General features: G+C 41.8%; 1 long non-coding RNA gene across 1 annotated transcript; it reads left to right on the top strand.

Annotated features, from left to right (window-relative positions):
- The first annotated feature begins 3,152 nt into the window (after positions 1-3,152).
- Positions 3,153-14,211, top strand: LOC129637213 (uncharacterized). The gene is made up of 3 exons (XR_008707380.1): positions 3,153-3,305; positions 9,571-9,722; positions 14,031-14,211. It is a non-coding gene; the product is annotated as an uncharacterized LOC129637213 (long non-coding RNA).
- Positions 14,212-19,437: the final 5,226 nt, after the last annotated feature.

Raw genomic sequence — 19,437 nt, 5'->3', positions numbered from 1 at the left:
GCTCAGTTGTGTCTGACTCTTTGTGATCCCAGGGACAGTACGTGCCCGGCTCCTTTGTCCATGGAATTCTCCAGGCAAGAATACTGGAGTGGGTTGCCATTTCCTCCTCCAGGGGATCTTCCCTACTCAGGGATTGAACCTGGGTCTCCTGCATTGCAGGCAGATTCTTTACCAACTGAGCCACTGGAGAAGCCACAGACTGACTTCTCAGAAAAACTTTAATGTAATCAAATGTATGTATGCATTTTTTTGGACCACTCCTGGATTTGTGACATATTAAAGAAAATCTTGCTCATTTCATGATCATAAGATGACTCCACGTTTTAAAAAAATATCTTCGGGAAAGATGATTCCAGATGCTCTTCTTATTATACTTTCCTGTGTTTACTGCCCATTATGGTAGAAATACTTCCCTTATATCCAAATGAAGCCCATCATGCTGTAGCTTAAACACATACAAGAAATATTTTTTCACCTCCTCAACAAAATATTTTCTGAGCATCTTGTATGCCTTAGTGTAGAACTGAGTGGCATTGGAACTACAAAGATTAATAAAGAAGCCAATTAAAAACAGTTAAAATTCTATTACCCAGAAATAACCATCATAAATACTTGGTGTTTATCATTAAAGTTTTTAAAAAAGTCTATTGTATTAGTTAAAGCTTGCTAGAGAAATAGAACCATTAAGATTATACCAGAGGAAATTTATTATAGTTACTGGCTCACGTGATTATGGAGTCTGAGAAGTCCCATGATCTGCAGTCAGCCAGGTGGAGGAGCAGGAATTATGATTGAGTAATGAATCAGAAGGTCTGAGAATCAGAGGGCTGATGGTGTAAGTTCAGATGCCCAAGAATCAGGTGTGCCAATGTCCAAAGGCAGGAGAAGATGTTTGATCTAACTCAAGCAGGGAGAATGAATTCTCTCTTCCTCTACCTTTTTGTTCTGTTCAGGCTTTCAAATATTGCATGATGCCCACCTGCGCTAGTGAGAGTGATTTTCTTTATTCAGTCTACTGATTCAAATGCTAATCTCTTCTGGCAACACCTTCACAGACACACCCAGAAAAAGTATTTTATCAGCAATCTGGGAAATTCTTTAGCCCACTCAAATTGACACAGAAAATTAACCATCCTATTTATGTACATATAATTTTAAAACAAAAATAAGATTATTATATGCATAATATTTTATGACTTGATTTTCAAATATATCTTAGATTTCTTTCCATGTCACTAGCTATAAATCTGCATTGTAACATTTAGTCTGTGGCAATGATTCATGTGGAGTGGGGTTTGTTGAACAATTCTTTATTGACACACTATTTTCCCTGTTTCACCATTATAAACAATGCTGCAAAGAACACCATATCTTTATCTTTGCTCTCTTGTCCTAAACATAGAATTGCTGGGTTATATTGCTGACATGCTTTCCAGAATGATTGTACTGATTTATCCTTTCATCAGCTGTGTAAGGGTAAGAGCGAGCGAGAGAGTGTGAGAGAGAGCAGTCACTAAGGGGAAAGATGAAGGCTGCTGCTGCTGAGCTGCTTCAGTCGTGTCCGACTCTTTGTGATCCATGGACTGTAGCCTGCCAGGCTCCCCTGTCCAATGGATTCTCTGGGCAGGAATACTGGAATGGGTTGCCATGTCCTCCTCCAGGGGATCTTCCCAACCCAGGGATTGAAATTGGGTCTCCTGCATTGCTTTACCACTAAACCACCAGCGAAGCCCAAGATGAAGACTATTATGGGAATTTTAAAGCTTTATTTCAGGGGGCAGCAAGCTATGGCTCCAGGGACAACTCTCATCACTGCTTGTTATTGTAAATAAAGTTTTATTGGAACACAGCCACACCCATAAATTATGTATCAGTTGTGGCTGTTTTCGTCCTATTAAGGCAGAGTTGAGCAGCTGCAACAGGGACCATATGGCCTGCAAAGCCTGAAATATTTACTAACTGACTCTTTTTGGAAAAAGTTTGCTGACCCCTGCTTTATTTCATTACAGAAGTTATTTAACTTTTTTGGGTGTCCTCATTCACTTCACTAAGGCTGTAAAAGATGCTTTTGATGTAGAATGTGGAAAGAACATCAAACATCTTGTCCCAAAGCCTACAGGCTTTGAAGTGATACAGATCCGAATTTCAATCCACTGTTTAATGACTTTATAACCCTGGTCAAAATTTTAATTTCCCAGACACTCAGTCTGCTCATGTTAAGATGAGAATGATGACACCAACCTAGCAGGGTTACACATGCAAAGCTCACAGCCCAGTGCTTGGCTTCTGGGGCTTATAAAACTGACATTAGGTCACTTTCTGCTTCCCCAGAATTTCTGCTTTTAGGAAGCACAAACAAGATGTTGATGGGGAAGAGGGACTGGGTTTGGTAATATAGCTCCCCGTTTTCTGTCCCAAAGTTTGGGGGAGTTCAATCCCTTTGCCATGAGTAACTTCCAAACATTTGAAGCCTCAAACCTCTAAGTTACAGGAATTATGTTAAGGCTAAGAAATGACTATCTTCTTTTGCTTTCTCCAGGCAAGAATACTGGAATGGGTAGCCTTTCCCTTAACCAGGGGATCTTCTCATCTCAGAGTTCGAACCCAGGTCTCCCATGCAGGTGGATTCTTTACCATCTGAGCCACCAGGGAAGCCTTTTAAACTTTTTAGAAAAACAAAATTTCCTACTTGCTTGGACTGAACAGTCTTTACAACTATTGCAAAATTTAGGCAGTGTTTTGAAATGATGGGATCAAGGAATAGTGGGTCTGTGGCTGTAATTCATATTAAAAAGCAATACTAAGTTAAGGCATGTGGGAGACTTACCTCCAGAGATATAAGAACATGCAGGTTTCTCATGCGCTATTTATGTTTTAAACCAGATGACTGTTGTCGGGGCTGCAGATGTCTAGCAGGATCCGTGGTGTAGGAGATAGAATAATACTCCCCCCAAAAGTTATTCGTGTCTTATTTCCCAGATTCTGTGTATATGTTACCTTTACAGGGTAAAACAACAACAACAAACCACACCCTTGCAGATATGATTTAAACTGAGAATCTTGAGGTGGGGGAGATTATCCTAGTTGATCCAGGTGGGCCTGATACAATCATACGGGTCCTTGTAAGAAAGGAGGTGATATGATAGTGGAAGCAGAGAAGGAAGAGACAGTGATACAACTGCTGTCCTTGAAGATGGAGTAAGAGGTCATGAACCTAGGAATGGAGGCAATCTCTAGAAGCTGGAATACACAAGGAAACAAATTCTTCCCTAGAGTTCAGAAGGAAAGCAGGCCCCTGGACTCGGGTTAGTTTTCTGACCTCTGGGACTGTAAGATAATAAATTTGTTGTTTTAAACACATAAATGAATCTGTTGCTTTAAGTCACTAATTTTGTTATTATTGTTTAGTTGCTAAGTTGTATCTGACTCTTTTGCAACCCCATGGGCTATAGCCCCCCAGGCTCCTCTGTCCATGAAGTTCCCCAGGCAAGAATATTGGAGTGGATTGTCATTTCCTTCTCCAGGGAATCCACCTGCCAATGCAGGAGATGTGAGTTCAATCTCTGGGTTGAGAAGATCCCCTAGGGTAGGAAATGGCAATTCACTCCAGTATTCTTGCCTGGGAAATCCCATGGACAGTAGAGCCTGGGAGGCTACAGTCTGTGGGGTCACAAAAAAAACTGAACACAACTTAATGACTGAACAAATGAGTTTGTAGGAACTTGTTAAAGCAGCCGTAGAAAACAGATAGTTCTGGTATCTCCCCACTAGACGCCAGGAACACCCCACCCCTTCATTTCTGGTTGTGATAACCAAAAATGTCTGCAGACATGATTGCCAAATGTCCCCTGGGGAGCAAAACTGCTCCAATTGAGAACCACTGTGTAAGGAAGAGTCCAACAGTAGTTGTACAAAGTCACAGAGGAAAGAAGTCAGTGCCCTGGGTGTGGCTGGCACACAGCCAGCCAGGTGCGGGGGTCTGAAAGATGTAGACTACACATCATATTCATTGTCACTCCTTCCTGCTCCCGCCCCCCGGGTGTTCACGCCTGGGTACTCCGAGAGCGTGGCTGGGCTCACTGAGAATCTTTATTGAGTGTGACAGCTTGCCCTGCTGGGTCCCTGCCTCTTAGCACAAGGATGACAGCCGCTTCTCTGTGGCAGTCTTTCCCTGTGGGTCAGACTGCTTTGCTTGACTGACCAATTCCCTTCATGCTGGGCAGGAAAGGCTTCTTTCCATCTGAGCCACAGTAGTGAAGTCTTAGCTGGTTCTAAGCAACAGAAACAGACTCTAGTTACTACAAGGAAAATCAATCATTGATTGTTAGGATGCTAGGGCTGAAGAATGAAGGAAGAGTTTGTTAGGACAGGGAAACACCAGCCAAGTTCTGGAGAACTCAGTCGCAGATGAAATTTGTGGTCGACTTGAGTTCTGCCATTAATGTGTCTCTGTTTCCAAGTTTCAAATTCCTGGAGGAAGAAAATCTTAGGGCTTGGGTCCAGTAGATCAGCCAGCTGAGACCTGGGGATGGACTCACCCAAGGTACACAGCCTTAACAGCAGAGCTGGGCCACCCCTCCTGACTTCTGGACCTGTTCATTTTCCGTGACTCACCGCGAGTCTTTAGGAGATGAAATTGTCCAAAGAGAGCTACACTAAGGAAAGTTCTTTGCAAGGCTGCTGAAATGACATCTAACTGGAAGATGTGGGCAAACGCTGGCTGTTTTTCTACTGGGCATCAGTCATCTAGATGTTTTTAGATATCTACGAGTGACACACGTTTCATTGATGTGTTTGAAATTTGTTATAATAGCCTTTTGGGGGGGAATTATTATGACTCAGAGTAGACTGGAATTTTAAAAGTTCCTCCACCATTTTAAACAATTCCTGATCCCACCCAAGTTCTCCTGGATCCTTGGGCAGTTGACACAGCCTAGTTGAATATTCAGTTTCAGGTATCTTTTCTGGGTTATGCTTTGGGTTATGACTGAATTCTTCTCTTTAGGGATCTATTTAAATAAACACAATCAAATCAACAGGTTTAATTTAGTTTTAGTCCTGCAATCAATGCATATTTATTATATAAAAATTAAAAACATATGCCAAATAAATATTAAAAATCACTCACAAGCTCAAGATACATAAAAACCTGTTCACATTTTACTATATGTCTTCCAGATTCTTTTTCTTAAACTTTATACCTTATAAAAAAACTGGGATTATACTGCATCTGTTTTCTTACTGACTTGATTCATTTTATTATCAAAACATCTTTCAATGGCTTTACATATATGTTGATTATACTTTTTAATAGCTTCAGAATATTTGAAAAGTAAGATTGTGTTACATAATCTGTTTTATTCCTGGCTTTATTAATTTAATTATCAAAATATTTTTCAGTGACTTTAAATACATGTTGATTACACTATTTAATAGTTTCAAAGCATTCCATCTCATGGTTAGGCCAGGATTGATTTAACTGATCCGTTATCCATCCTGGGGAGAATATTTGTGTTTCTATCTTGCTGAAAAGTTTGCAATGTTGACATGGCTGCAGAGTAAATCAAACCATGACTTAGGTCTCATAATTTCATGAATTGTCATGTTTCTGTTTATTTCATTTTGGAATTTTTTTCTGGTATGTTCTGTCTGGAAGATTTGTTATGATATCCCTCTGTAGTGTTGGGGAAGGAATATGCTCTCTTTTGGCAGGGTCATTTTTTTTTTTTTTAACTGAAGTGTAGTTTATTTACAATGTCGCGTTAGTTTCAGATGCCCAGCAAAGTGATTCAGTTATACATACATACATATCTATTAAAGATAAGTAATTTATATTTGGTTGCACTGGGTCTTCGTTTCTGTGCATGGACTTCCTCTAGTTGAGGTGAGCAGGGCTACTCTTCATTGCGGTGCTTGGATTTCTCATTGCAGTGGCTTTCTTGTTGCTCTAGGCACATGGGCTTAGTTACCCCTTGGCATGTGGGATCTTCCTGGACCAGGGATGGAACCTGTCTTCCCTGCACTGACAGGTGGATTCTTAACCACTGGGCCACTAGGGAAGTCCCTACATCTATTTTTTTTTTCAGATCCTTTTCCCTGGAAGATGCTCTTTCCTAAGGTCTTCTCTATGCATTTAAGCCCCCACTCAACCTTCTCTGAAAGGCTTGGCCTGTGAAGAAAGGCCAGTCAGCTCACCCACACATCCTGATGCTGACTCATCCCATCTGCCCACCTGCGGAGTGGAAAGTGAATCAGCTTACTCCAACCAAATCACAATGCTTTGTCCATAGGTCATTTTCTGTAACTCTCAAAACAATCCACAAAGGACCCATTTTTATTCATTCAAGGGAAAAGTTTTATTGAGCACATACTATGTGCTAAACAGTGTGCTAGACTGTGGAAACATATAAAAACAAGCTAGGGGCATGTCAATGGTGAAGTCCTTTAGGAAAATCTCCTGGTGATCAGGTCCAATTCATCTTACCCTAAAACTGAGGCTTTGGAGTAGGCGGATCTTGGGCAGTCCTGCTGGGTGCATGATATTGGACAACTACACACTTTTTGTGCCTATTTCCATATTATACTAATAAAATTCAATAGGATCATCTGTGTAAAATACATGGTCTATAGTAAGTGGTTCACTCTGCAGTGGTCATTTGGAGAAGGCGATGGCACCCCACTCCAGTACTCTTGCCTGGAAAATCCCATGGGCGGAGGAGCCTGGTAGGCTGCAGTCCATGGGGTCGCGAAGAGTCGGACATGACTGAGCGACTTCACTTTCGCTTTTCCCTTTCATGCACTGGAGAAGGAAATGGCAACCCACTCCAGTGTTCTTGCCTGGAGAATCCCAGGGACGGGGGAGCCTGGTGGGCTGCCGTCTATGGGGTCGCACAGAGTTGGACACGACTGAAGCGACTTAGCAGCAGCTGCAGCAGCATGCGGTGGTCATTGCTATTATCAGCACTATTATCATCATATTCTACAGAAAGTCTTACCTATCAAGTAAGGAGATGCATCACCCGGTCATTTATTTTCCTAAGCAGTTGATGAAGAAAGAACTAATTAGCCCAAGGAATTAGCAGGGTTATAAGAGGAGGCCATTTGCCAACTCTCTGGGTTTAATTTAGCCATCATTTTGAAATAGAGCTAGTTCGTTTTGAGTGTGAAAGGAACCTGCTGCTTGTTGATAATCAGTCTGGTTTTAATGAGTTATCAGGTGTTAATAACAGCTCAAGTGTCATGTCTTTTCACAGCCTTCAGAGGATGCTCAAGCCGTTCGCTGGGTTCTCACTTTGTGGGGTTTGATGTGGGTGTTAGAAGTTCATCCGAGGAGGACAAGATAGGATGCCTCCATCTTCATGAATCCCAGGGAAAGAAGTTTTCATGGTAGCTACAGGATGACCATGCCCAGAATGAGTAATACCGATATGATGTTGATTGGGATAGACATTGGTCTTTCCTAATGGGAAGTGGCATCTCTTTAGTGGGAAACATTTCTTCTTGTCTGAAATAATCCTGACAATTGAACAATTTAGAAGAAAAAAACAAATCCCTAAAGTGGAAACAATGTAAATTTTTACCACTAGAGCACTTGCTAAATGCTCATGTTCAGTAGGATATTCACACAACAGAATACAATGTAGCCATTAAAAAGCATTAGGCAGATCTATATAAACTGTTGTCCAAGAGTTATAAAGTTATAAAGTGGGAGAAAACCTATAGAATAGTAACTAGGATCTGATCTGATGTGTGGAAATAGAAAGGAAGGAAAGGAAGGGGATAGGGAGAGTTGAATAAAGGGATAAAGGAAGTGAGAAAGAAGATGGAGGGAGGGAAGGAGAGAGAGAAGGAAAGAGAAAGGGAAAGAAGAAAAGTATTTCTTTCCTATGCAAGGTACAGTTTACTTCAGAAACTATGAGAACTAAGGTAGGCTTTTATCGAAGGTGTAAAAGGGGTGTGTGTACAGTGATTTTACACAGAAACAAGTGGAAGGACTACTCTCAGTCTTTCCCTATGCTTTATTTGGAGAGCTGGCGCCCAGCTTTGGATTATGCTCTGTGCTTCAAAGTACACCATCAGCCCTGAACTAGCCACAGCCCTCTTATTTGTTTACTTATGATAGGATGGGCACACATCCTTATTGTGGTCAGGACAGTTAGGTATTTTTCAGTTTTACAATCACTAAAATGTACCTTTTTTTGTGGCTGCACAATGTGGCATTCAGAATCTTGGTTCCCCGACCATGGATCAAACCCATGCTCCCTACATTGGGAACATGGAGTCTTAACCACTGGACCATCAGGGAAGTCCCTAAAATGTACCATTTAAAGTGTATAGTTTAATAAGATTCAATAGTGAGGATATAGAACATTTTTATCATCCCAAAGATTCTCTTGTACTTCTTTCCAGCTAATCCTTAACCCCCCACTCTTTTTTTTAAAAAATTTAATTTATTTATTTTAATTGGAGGCTAATTACTTTACAGTATTGTAGTGGTTTTTGCCATACACTGACATGAATCAGCCATGGGTGTACATGTGTCCCCCACCCTGAACCCCTCTCCCACCTTCCTCCCCATCCCATCCCTCTGGGTCATCCCAGTGCACTGGCCCTGAGCACCCTGTCTCATGCATCGAACCTGGACTGGCAATCTGTTTCACATATAACCCCCCACTCTTTGTCTCAGGTAACCACTGATGGATTTCTATCATGATACATTATATTTTCTTGCCTGGGGTCTCCTGTAAATGCAACCATATAGAATGTACACTTGTGTTAGGAGTCTTTAATTCAAAATGATGCTCTGGCTCTTCCTCTGTGTAGTTAGGTGTATCTGCACTTCTTTCCTGGTTTTAAACTTGGGCTGAATAGTATTTGATTTTATAAGTATAAAACAGTATGTTTATCCATTCTTCCACTGAAGAAGATTTTAACTGGGGATATGTTTATGTCACCTAAAGTTTGAAAACTACATTTTCACCTTGATTCCATATTCTTGAGAATGATTGAGAACTCAATTTTCAACATCATTTTCGGTGAGAAAGCAGGTCATATGTTAAGAGATTAGGTGACAGGATGACTGAAGGTTTCATGATCTTACTGAATACACCATGTGGCAGGCCCCTAGCTATCCTTATATCATGGTATTTATATCCTTGTATAATATCCTCCGCTTTAGGATGGGCTGGACTTACTTTCTGCTAATGAATTGAATATGGCCAAAGTGATGGGCTGTCACTTCTGAGCATGTGTGCTCAGTCACTTCAGTCATGTCCGACTCTTTGGGACCTTGTGAACCATAGCATGCCAGGCTCCTCTCTCCATGGTGTTTTCCAGGAAAGAATACTACAGTGAGTTGCCTTGCCCTTCTCCAGGGGATCTTCCCAACCCAGGGATCGAACTGGTGTCTCCTGTATCTCCTGCATTGCAGGCAGATTTTTTACCACCGGGGAAGACCGTCACTTCTGAGATTAGGTTATTAAAAAAACTATTACTTCTGTCTTGGGTGCTCTTTCTTGGGTTGCTGGTCTCATGGGAAGTCAGCTATTATATCATGAATCAATCCTGCAGAGAGATCCATGCGGCGACGGGTCAGTGCCCACCAACTACCACATAAATGTGCTGGGAAGGAGATCTGCAGGTGAACCTTCAAATGGAACCACAGTATCTGATGACTAATTGTAATTTCATGAGAGATCTTGCGCCAGGAGCATCCAGATAAAGTAAACCCAGATTCCTGATCCACATAAACTGTGAGATAATAAATGTTTATTGTTTTAAGTTGGTAAGTTTTGGGGTCATTTGTGATGCAGCAACAGATACCTGGGGCTTCCTTGGTGGCTCAGATGGAAAAGAATCTGCCCGCAGTGCAGAAGCTGCTGCTGCTGCTAAGTTGCTTCAGTCGTGTCTGACTCTGTGCAACCTCATAGATGGCAGCCCACCAGGCTCTGCCTACCTTGGGATTCTCCAGGCAAGAACACTGGAATGGGTTGCCATTTCCTTCTCCAAAGCGTGAAAGTGAAAAGTGAAAGTGAAGTTGCTCAGTCGTGTCCGACTCTTTGAGACCCCATGGACTGCAGCCTACCAGGCTCCTCTGTCCATGGGATTTTCCAGGTAAGAGTACTGAAGTGGGGTGCCATTGCCTTCTCCAGCAATGCAGAAGACCTGGGTTCAATCCCTGGTTCGGGAAGATCCCTTGGAGAAGAGAATGGCTATTCACTGCAGTATCCTTGCCTGAAGAATTCCATGGACAGAGGAGCCTGGTGGGCTACAGTCCATGGGGTCACAAAGAGTTGGACACAACTGAGTGACTAACACTTTCACTCCAATAGATAACTAATACATACTAGAATAAGTTATTATTGTTATTATTATTCCTATTACTACCATGGACTTTACTCTTCCTGTTTCTATTCCAGATTTAGCAGAGCCCAGATTATGATACAGGAATAATGTCTGTGTAGCTGACCATGGAGTCAGGCATCTTGCCAAGCACTTACTTTCATTTTCTCATTTGATCCTCACAACAACTCTGAGAGGGAATGGTACTGGTCCCTCTTTTCCTGACCAGGAAAGAGAGGAAAAGGGCTTGAGACAGAGTCATATGGAAGGGGCTGGGGTTTGCATCAGGCACTCTGAGCCCAGTGTCCCAGGTCTTACCATCGTGATACCTCAGAGACCTGTCCCTGCCCCCCAATCCTCAGCCATGGTCATGGCACCACCCTTCTTCTCGGTTCCATTCCCGCCTCTTCTTTCCTCTATCCCCCACTTCTGACCCTGTCTCACATCCAGCCCGTGCCCATTTCAGCTATGCCCGGTTGACTTCCTATCAAAGATGTTAGACCCACTGCCTAGGTTGAGACGTTATATACTTCTCACATTGTCTCAGTGATCCCCTCCCTTCCTGATTTCCTCTCTGTCCCAGCAACTATTATTCTCCTTTAGTCACACAAAAATGGAAATGTTTTCTTTCTAAAAAACCCCAAATACAGTGAATGTGAATTTATATTTGAAGAGTAAATAAAATAGTGACTGACTGAATCACCCACTTATAAAGAGAGGCACCCAGGGACCAGAAATGAGCTTGCTCTTTGGCTTCAAACTCGCATTAGAATTTTGGCACTGCTGCTCCTTGACTCTGATATCCTGGCCATGTGACCTCAATTCTCTGTATCACTGGTTTCTCATCTTTAAAACAGGGATGATAATTCTTTTGTCAGAAGATTGAAAAAGAAAGTGAAGAAAGTGAAGTTGCTCAGTCATGTCCAACTCTTAGCAACCCCATGGACTGTAGCCTACCAGGCTCTTCCATCCACAGAATTTTAAAGGAAAGAGTACTGGAGTGGGTTGCCATTTCCTTCTTCAGGGGATCTTCCCAACCCAGGGATTGAACCCAGGTCTCCTGCATTGTAGGCAGACACTTTACTGCCTGAGCCACCAGGGAAGTCAGAGGATTAACTGAGATAATACATGTAACAGCCCAGTGCCTGGCACAATGTAATTACTCCATTTATTATTGTTGCTGTTGCTTAATTCTTATTTGCACATTCTCCCATGTCTTTCCCCAAAGTTCAGGAGCTCTTCAGTGAAAAAGATGGTCTCCACCAGCAGTCTCCTCCTCTGGGTACTCTTGAAGATAAAAGATTCTCTGATAAGATCTGGCATACTCTTTCTTTGGGATGGTACGCAGGTCTAAGAGTATGGCCCATGCAGTGAGAAAAACTTGTTTTCCAACTCTAGTTCTTCTGCTTGTTCACCTAATGACCTTGGGCAAGTTAGGAGCATCACCAGGACCATTGGTAAAATTGGTAAAATGGGGATAATATTAGCTTCAGCCTGATGGCACTCTGGTGAAAGTTGTTCAGTCACATTATTGCTGTTCAGTTGTTAAGTCATGTCTGACTCTTTGTGGAAGTTGTTCAGTTGTGTCTGACTTTACAATCCCATGGACTGTAGCCTGCCAGGCTCCTCTTTTCACGGAATTCTCCAGGCAAGAATACTGGAGTGGGTAGCTGTTCCCTTCTCCAGGAAATCTTCCCAACCCAAGGATTGAACCCAGGTTTCCTGCATTGCAGGTGGATTCTTTACCATCTGAGACACCAGGGAAGCCCAAGAATACTGGAATGGGTAGCCTATCCCTTCTCTAGGGGATCTTCCTGACCCAGGAATCGAACCAAGGTCTCCTGCATTACAGGCAGATTCTTTACCAACTGAGATACAGGGAAGACCCAGTGAAGGTTGCTGCTAAGTCACCTCAGTCATGTCCTACTCTGTGTGACCCCATAGATGGCAGCCCACCAGGCTGCCCCATCCCTGGGATTCTCCAGGCAAGAACACTGGAGTGGGTTGCCATTTCCTTCTCCAGTGCATGAAAGTGAAAAGTGAAAGGGAAGTCGCTCAGTCGTGTCCGACTCTTAGCGGCCCCATGGACTGCAGCCTACCAGGCTCCTCCGTCCATGGGATTTTCCAGGCAAGAGTACTGGAGTGGGGTGCCATTGCCTTAGTTGAGATAATTAATGCATGTAAGGTGCTTAACATGGTGCTGCTGGCACATGGTGATAACCCAGCAAATGCAAGCTCTTCTTCTTCTAGGAATTGATGGAGAATGCTGAGGCAAGAAGTCAACCCTCCTCCAGATTTCAAAGTCCGGGTATTTAGTCTTAAACATTTTGGAAGCCCCTGTCCGGATTTCTCTCTCATGATATACTGTGGACAGCTGTGGCCCATTTGAATCAGTGGAAAGCTCCCTTCCCCTTGTTCTTCCTACCCTGGGGGTTTTCTTTTCCACTCGTTGGACTTCTATTCATGGATCATCTGCCAGAGACATGGACCAAGAATTCTTACTCTTAACAGATTTTCTTCCTTTAATGGTCCTGTTCTGTGCTGTCACCCAGACACCCTCCCTCCCCTTCAGCCCTCAGCAGCTGGCAGGAAATGTTTATAGAAGAAGTTTTTCTTTCTCTTTTTAATAGCCTCCTAGGCTTCAACCTCCCAAATGAGAACCTTGTAACCAGAAGGACTCTAGGCTACTGATTTATATTCCAGTCATATTGAGAGGAAAAAAAAAATTACAAAGGGAGAAAGAAAATGCCAGCAGATCCATGGACTAGTTCCAACACCCTCTCTGATGAGGAGTGTATATTTCTATTTATGCCCTGGGTGCTAAGGGATTCCTTCCAGATTTTAGTATTTGACCTGTTATCCTTGGTTCATATAGATTCTTGTGGGTTTGCTGGAAACTAGAGTAAAAGTTCCATTCTCCTGCTGTTTAAACCTGAGATGTGTTACTTTCAAATAGCAAAGTCACTTGTTTCAACAGAAATGTCAGTATCTTAGTAAAGATGGACCCAAGGCTCATGGAGGCTTCAGAGGATGGGTAAGGCCTCATTTTCTATAATTCTGTACAGAGAGGGATGGACCAGCATCCCTCTAGGTAGTTAGTTATGTAGGGGCCATAAAACATACAAGTAAAAGTCTTTTGTGGTCAGAATGCTAGTTGGATGATTCAAGGAAGGGCTTCTAGGAGGAGAAAGTTTGGAACTGAGCTTGAAAAATTGGTGTCATAGAAAATGTAGGCTGTCTCCCAATATTTATTCCCATCTACCTCTATAGTAATAGAATCCCTAGTTTATAGCTGGGTCCTCACCCACTGCCACACACACAGAATAAAGACTACAGTTCTTTGGAAAGTTGCTTGCAGCAATGGTCACAACTATCCCTCTTCTATAGGCAGATCCTTTTGCATGTAACAACAGAGGATGAGATGGCTGGATGGCATCACCGACTCCATGGACGTGAGTTTGAGTGAACTCTGGGAGTTGGTGATGGACAGGGAGGCCTGGCATGCTGAAATTCATGGGGTCGCAAAGGGTTGGACACGACTCAGTGACTGAACTGAACTGAACTGAACTGAAGTTTCATCAAATGACACATAAAAGAAATGATGTGTGTGTGTGTGTGTGTGTGTGTGTGTGTGTGTGTGTGATTTATGGAGAATTTCCTTACAAGGAGGAGACATGCTCTTCTTCCAGGTTCCTTCCTTCCTAATGACTAGAATGAGAATGTAATAGCTGGAGCTTCAGCAGCCATCCTGGATGATGAAATAAAGTTGGGAATGGAAGAACCCATGGCAGAACAATAAACGAGGAAGGTCTCATTTCTATGAAGCCATAGATTACCTTTGCAATCTTATTCTGACTACCTCTAAATGTATTAAATAAAAGAGTTAAATAAACTTTTATCTTGTTCAGGCTCCTGTTGTTTTGAGTTTTACATAGCTGAACCTAATTAAAAATAATACAGATGGTCAGAATTTAGCTGACCAGAGATAGCAGAGAAGAACACTTATGTCAGAAGGAACATCATGGATAATGTCACAGAAGAGCTAAAAGAGTGGGTAGGGAGTGGGTAATGAATTCCACGGTACTGCCGAAGCAGAGCAATGACTGAGGGGACTAAGAACAGTCTGGGGCCAGCTTTTGAAAGGCCTTGAAGGGCAAGCTAATAGAATTTGGAGAGTGTGGTAAAACATATCTGAATGTCATGCAAATCAGAGTAAGAAAGTCGTATATTTTTTCTCTCTTTTTTTAATCCCTTGAGTAATTTTCTCTGGGAAATTTATATTCTGGTGAGGGAGACAAGATAACAACCTCGTAGAACAACTACAGGTTGTGACTAATGGTCTGAAGTAAACAAACTATATGACGTGGTAGAGATTAACTGTTGGGTAGAGGTGGCTACTTTAGATAGGGTGGTCAGAAAAGGAGTTTTTGAGCTCTTAAATTCTGTTCCAGGCATGGTGCCAAAGTCTAAGGACACAGGGATGGATAACACACAGTTCCTGTCATTGAAGAGATCACAGTCAATAGGGGGGTGAAGTTAATCAGGAACAATTTCCTAGAAGAGGTGAGAGAGAGCCAAAGGAAGTAATTTAGTTTTCCCATATGTATCAGGCAGATACAGCTGCAATAAAACTGTGTAACATGCATCCCTCCAAATCTTTTTCAGGCAAGAATGATTTTTCTCACCTCTCACTCACCGATTTGCTTGTAGGATCTGGTTTACCTGGGCTCTGTTGGATTAGCTGGGCTTGATTCCAGGCTATGGGTTGGTTTAGGTCTGCTTTATATATATCCTTGTTTTAGGGCCAGTGGCTAGTCAGGATTCAATCTTTTCATGGTGGATGGCAGATGTGCAAGAGATCAAGCTAAATCCTAGAGGCACAGTTAAAGCCTTTGCTTATGTCACATCCACTAATGCTACTAGTCAGAGCAAGTCATATGACCAGGACTAACATCAGTGCCTCAGGAAGAACACTCCACCCACAGTGGGAAGATAACAAAGACACAGGATATTTCATTCTATTAACAGAGGGAGCGAAGTGTTGGGGATGATAATTCAACCTATCATACTGCCCAAAGAAGCAGTGTACATCTTCATAAATGTCTGATAGTTTTACTATTTTTTTCCAAGAAATCTTTTATATTTCTTAGATTTCTTGCAAGTCACCATACTTCTTTCTGTTTCAAATTTTACTTAAAAAAATCACAAGACTTCCCTGGTGGCTCAGTGGTAAAGAATCCACCTGCCAATGCAGGAGACATGGGTTTGATCCTTGATGTGGGAAGATCCCCTATGCTGCAAAGAAACGAAGCCCCATGCACCACAACTATTGAGCCTGGGCTTTAGAGCTCAGGAACTGCAACTGTTGAGCCCACACGCTGCAACTGCTGAAGCCCACATGCCCTAGAGCCTGTGTTCCACAAGAGAAGCCAATGCAATGAGAAGCGTGCACACTGCAATGAAGGATAGCCCTTGCTCTCTGCAAACAGAGAAAAAAGAACTCAGAATGTAAAAGAAAAAGTAGTGCTAAAGAGTAGTACCAGAATATATAACAGTGAAAACAAGGCTGGTTCCCTATTTCCCTCTATAGAGGCAAATACTACCCACTCCGCACGCCGGAGGTATTCTTTCTGTGTGTATAACCAAATATTTGCATACATTTAAAAAAATACAAAATGGCATTCTACTATACATGTTCTTCTGTGCTTTCCTTTTTTCTTCCTGTTTAACAGCCTATCTTAGAGGTAGTTCCATTTCAGTTTAACTAAACCCATTTCATTCTGTTAAATGTTTGCATTGTTTTCTACTATGAGGCTGTGACGTAATTTATTTAATCAGAGCCATATTGAAAGACATTTGGATTGTTTCCAATCTTTTGCTACTATAACCAAGGCTGCATTAAATATCTTGGAACATCTAGCTTTATGCACATGTGTGAGTGTATCAGTAGGTTAAATCTCTAAACAGAATATTTGCTAGATCAAGGGATGTTCACCTAAAAGTTTGGTGGATATAGACCCTCTGTTTCTAAAAAGAAAGAAGGATTCCTTCCAGCATGGCTACATATCTTTGTTTCTCCCTTCTTCTTCTGGTTCTTGTCCCATGGTATTATTTGGGGCTGGAGCAACGGAATAGAGTAACTCAAAACATTCCTACAGGCTCTCTGGGAAAACTTTGAGGAGTATGGTCCCTAATTTGAAGATGAAAAGAACTCAGCACTACTCTTGTAGCCCAAACCATCACATTAACGAGGGCATTGGAGGAACATCAGATGATGGTTTCACAAATATGTTTACTGAAGAGCTCTGTGGTGCAAGTGGAATGATTAACACCCCTGGGAGATCTTGGTAAAAAATGTGCACAATACTCTTTAATTTGATCTGCTTTCCCTGTAGCACCTAAATATTTAGGGCAAATAGAAAATAGTTCTGATTTACAATCTCTATAAAAAATTTAAACAACATAATAGGACATTTGATCATGAAATTGCCTGAAATAATGTTGGCACTAGTCAGCTATATTTCTTCGAAATGGCCGGTAACTTCAGAGCAAACCCCCAAACATGGATTTTTTCCCCTGCTAATAACAGTCTTATTAATAAAAGAATGATTTTCTTTACTGATCCTTGGCAGCTGCATTCCAGTGCTTTTGTTCAGTAAAGGTAGAGATAATAACTGTCAGTGGAAGGAAGATGTGCAGAGGTTCCCATGAGAAGTGGTAGGAACAAATCTTTTATTAAATCATATCAAATTGTGTTTCTTGTTTCCTTTTTTTAATTTTGTAAGTCACAGTCATATCTGCTAGTCTTTATAAACCTTGCCTCCCATTTGTCAAAAAAGACTTGGAGTCTTGGTGTTCTCGAGGTTAAATGCTGCGTGATCAATCAGGGTGACACATTTCATATAATTAACTCCATAATGGCATTCCTGAGTCTGTCTTGCTTTTTACCCCTGCTGCCATCATCTGAGATTGCTTAACTTCTGAATGCATTCTCAGATGTTTTATGGATGCCTAGAGAAAGAGCAGTGGAAAGGTGTAGTGGATATCTGGGCTTTTTAACCTGTCCACAGATTCATGCCCCTCTTTGAGCAATACCACCTCTATTTCCCTTTGAGGGTAGGTGGCTCAGATGGGCCTATCTATTTCTAGTGCTATGGGTGGGCATATGACCCAGGCCTGGCCAATCAAAACATCATCACTCAAGTTGGCCTAATAAGAGCCAGAGCAAATCCTGGGACTTTTACTACAACTATTGGGAAAGGGAAATTTTTTGATTGGCATTCTTTAAAGAACAAGACACAAACCAAGCCTATTTTTGGTTATCTTTCCTTCCCATGGGAAGAACACTCTTGGAAAAAGGACAAAACAGAGAAAGACAGCCAAGAAATGAAGGAAGACAGATTCTTGATGCAGAAGATAGTTGATGCTCTCACTCTAATGCTTGAATCTAATGATGCCTAAAGTCTCAGCCATCAATTAGGCAAGTTAATGTGTTTTATTTATTTATTTTTTGCTTAAATCAATTTGAGTTGGGTTTCTGCCTCTTGCCTCCAACAGAGTTCTAAACACTTATGTCTTCCAACTTCCAGTAGAGTCTCATGCACAGGAGAGTGTGTTCAGCACCAGCACTGCTCACGTCCATAAGAGTAATATGGTATCAGCTCTCATTTCTTCTGTTGTCTGTGGTTACCACTGGATGATGAACTGTCTTCAGGCTGGAGCAACTGTTCCACTTCATCAGAGTGTCTTGGCTTAGTCTATCTCCTGTCTTCCTAAGAATTCTCATTGCTTGAATGAGTGATGGTTGTCCTACATTCATGCTCTGAGATATGGTATCAACATGTGCTATGCCATGTCTTTCCCTACCTTGGCCCAGCAGTTCAGTGGCTCCTTCTGAATACAGTTGGACTGCTTTCTGCCCCAGGGAGCATTCAACCTGAGAATCCCAGGCAGCCAGCTCTTGGGATCTTCTCCAAGCTTGGCACCTCTAAGATCTTCAGTCCATTTCTAGTTCTTCCCTTGCCTTGCTCACATTAGGCAATGACCTTCTTTGTGGGAGAAGAGGTGAGATAGACAGGAGTATGGATGAACATTTCTAGTGAGCCTTCTGCATATCAAATGCTGTGTTTCACTTATGTGTACTCACATCAATTTGTGTTTCCAGTTGTACTTAATGAATGTCAGTGTATACTTAATACCTTTTATAGTCTGGACACTGATCCAAGGGTCATCAAGTAGTATGAATTTAATCCTTAGAAAATCAGGAGAGAGACATTGTTATCTCCGTGGATAAGCTGGGGCTCAGGAAGGTTAAGTAGTTTTGCCAGTGTTCTACAATGAGAACTTGGTGGAAGCAAGATTTCAGCTCAGCCTGAATGACTCTGAATTTAGTTTTCTTCCTTCCTACACTGACACTTGTATTATTAGTGTGAGTCTGTGCATCTCTCTCACTTGTGAACTTCCTGACCTCATCACTCTGTATTTTCTTTCATCTCCAGTACCCACTCCAGAGTCTTTCATGGAGTAGGTTCTCAAAAACTGTTTCTTGAATAAAGGAATCTTTACAACTTGTAAGACAACTATTTTCTTTCCATTTACAAAAGAGCAAATTTAAGCTAAGGGTGGTTAAGGAAATTTCCTGAAGCCAGGAACAAGCATTCATAAAATATAATCCTATAATTCTGAAATTTCCTCCTTCAATTGAGAATTGAGAAAGATATATATGTTAAAGAGAGGCATCTACAGTCTTTTTGTCCTTGTCAATATAGGTAAATGAAGGCTCTATTCAGCTGAGTTAACATGAAAAAAACAGCATAGCCGTTTTTGTAGAAGAAAGCCGCATCTGTGTTGCGGAATCTATACTTGAACCTCTTATAACTTGTGAGCAGGCAAAACATTGTTTAATGGTTCTGGATAAAGCTCAAGTGAAAAATGACTCTGGTGGGGAAATCTTTTTTAGAAACGGAAGTGATTGTTTCAGGAATCTGAATTGTAATTTTTTACTTCTAAATCTATTGTCTCTTAAACCCTGATCTACAACCTGGACACATCTGACCTGGAATTCTGGTGACTTTAGCTGTGTAAGGAGCACTGTAA

This window comes from Bubalus kerabau, chromosome 23 (assembly GCF_029407905.1).
Source record: "Bubalus kerabau isolate K-KA32 ecotype Philippines breed swamp buffalo chromosome 23, PCC_UOA_SB_1v2, whole genome shotgun sequence".
NCBI classification, from domain to species: Eukaryota; Metazoa; Chordata; class Mammalia; order Artiodactyla; family Bovidae; genus Bubalus; species Bubalus kerabau.
This window is presented reverse-complemented; position numbering and strand designations above follow the sequence as displayed.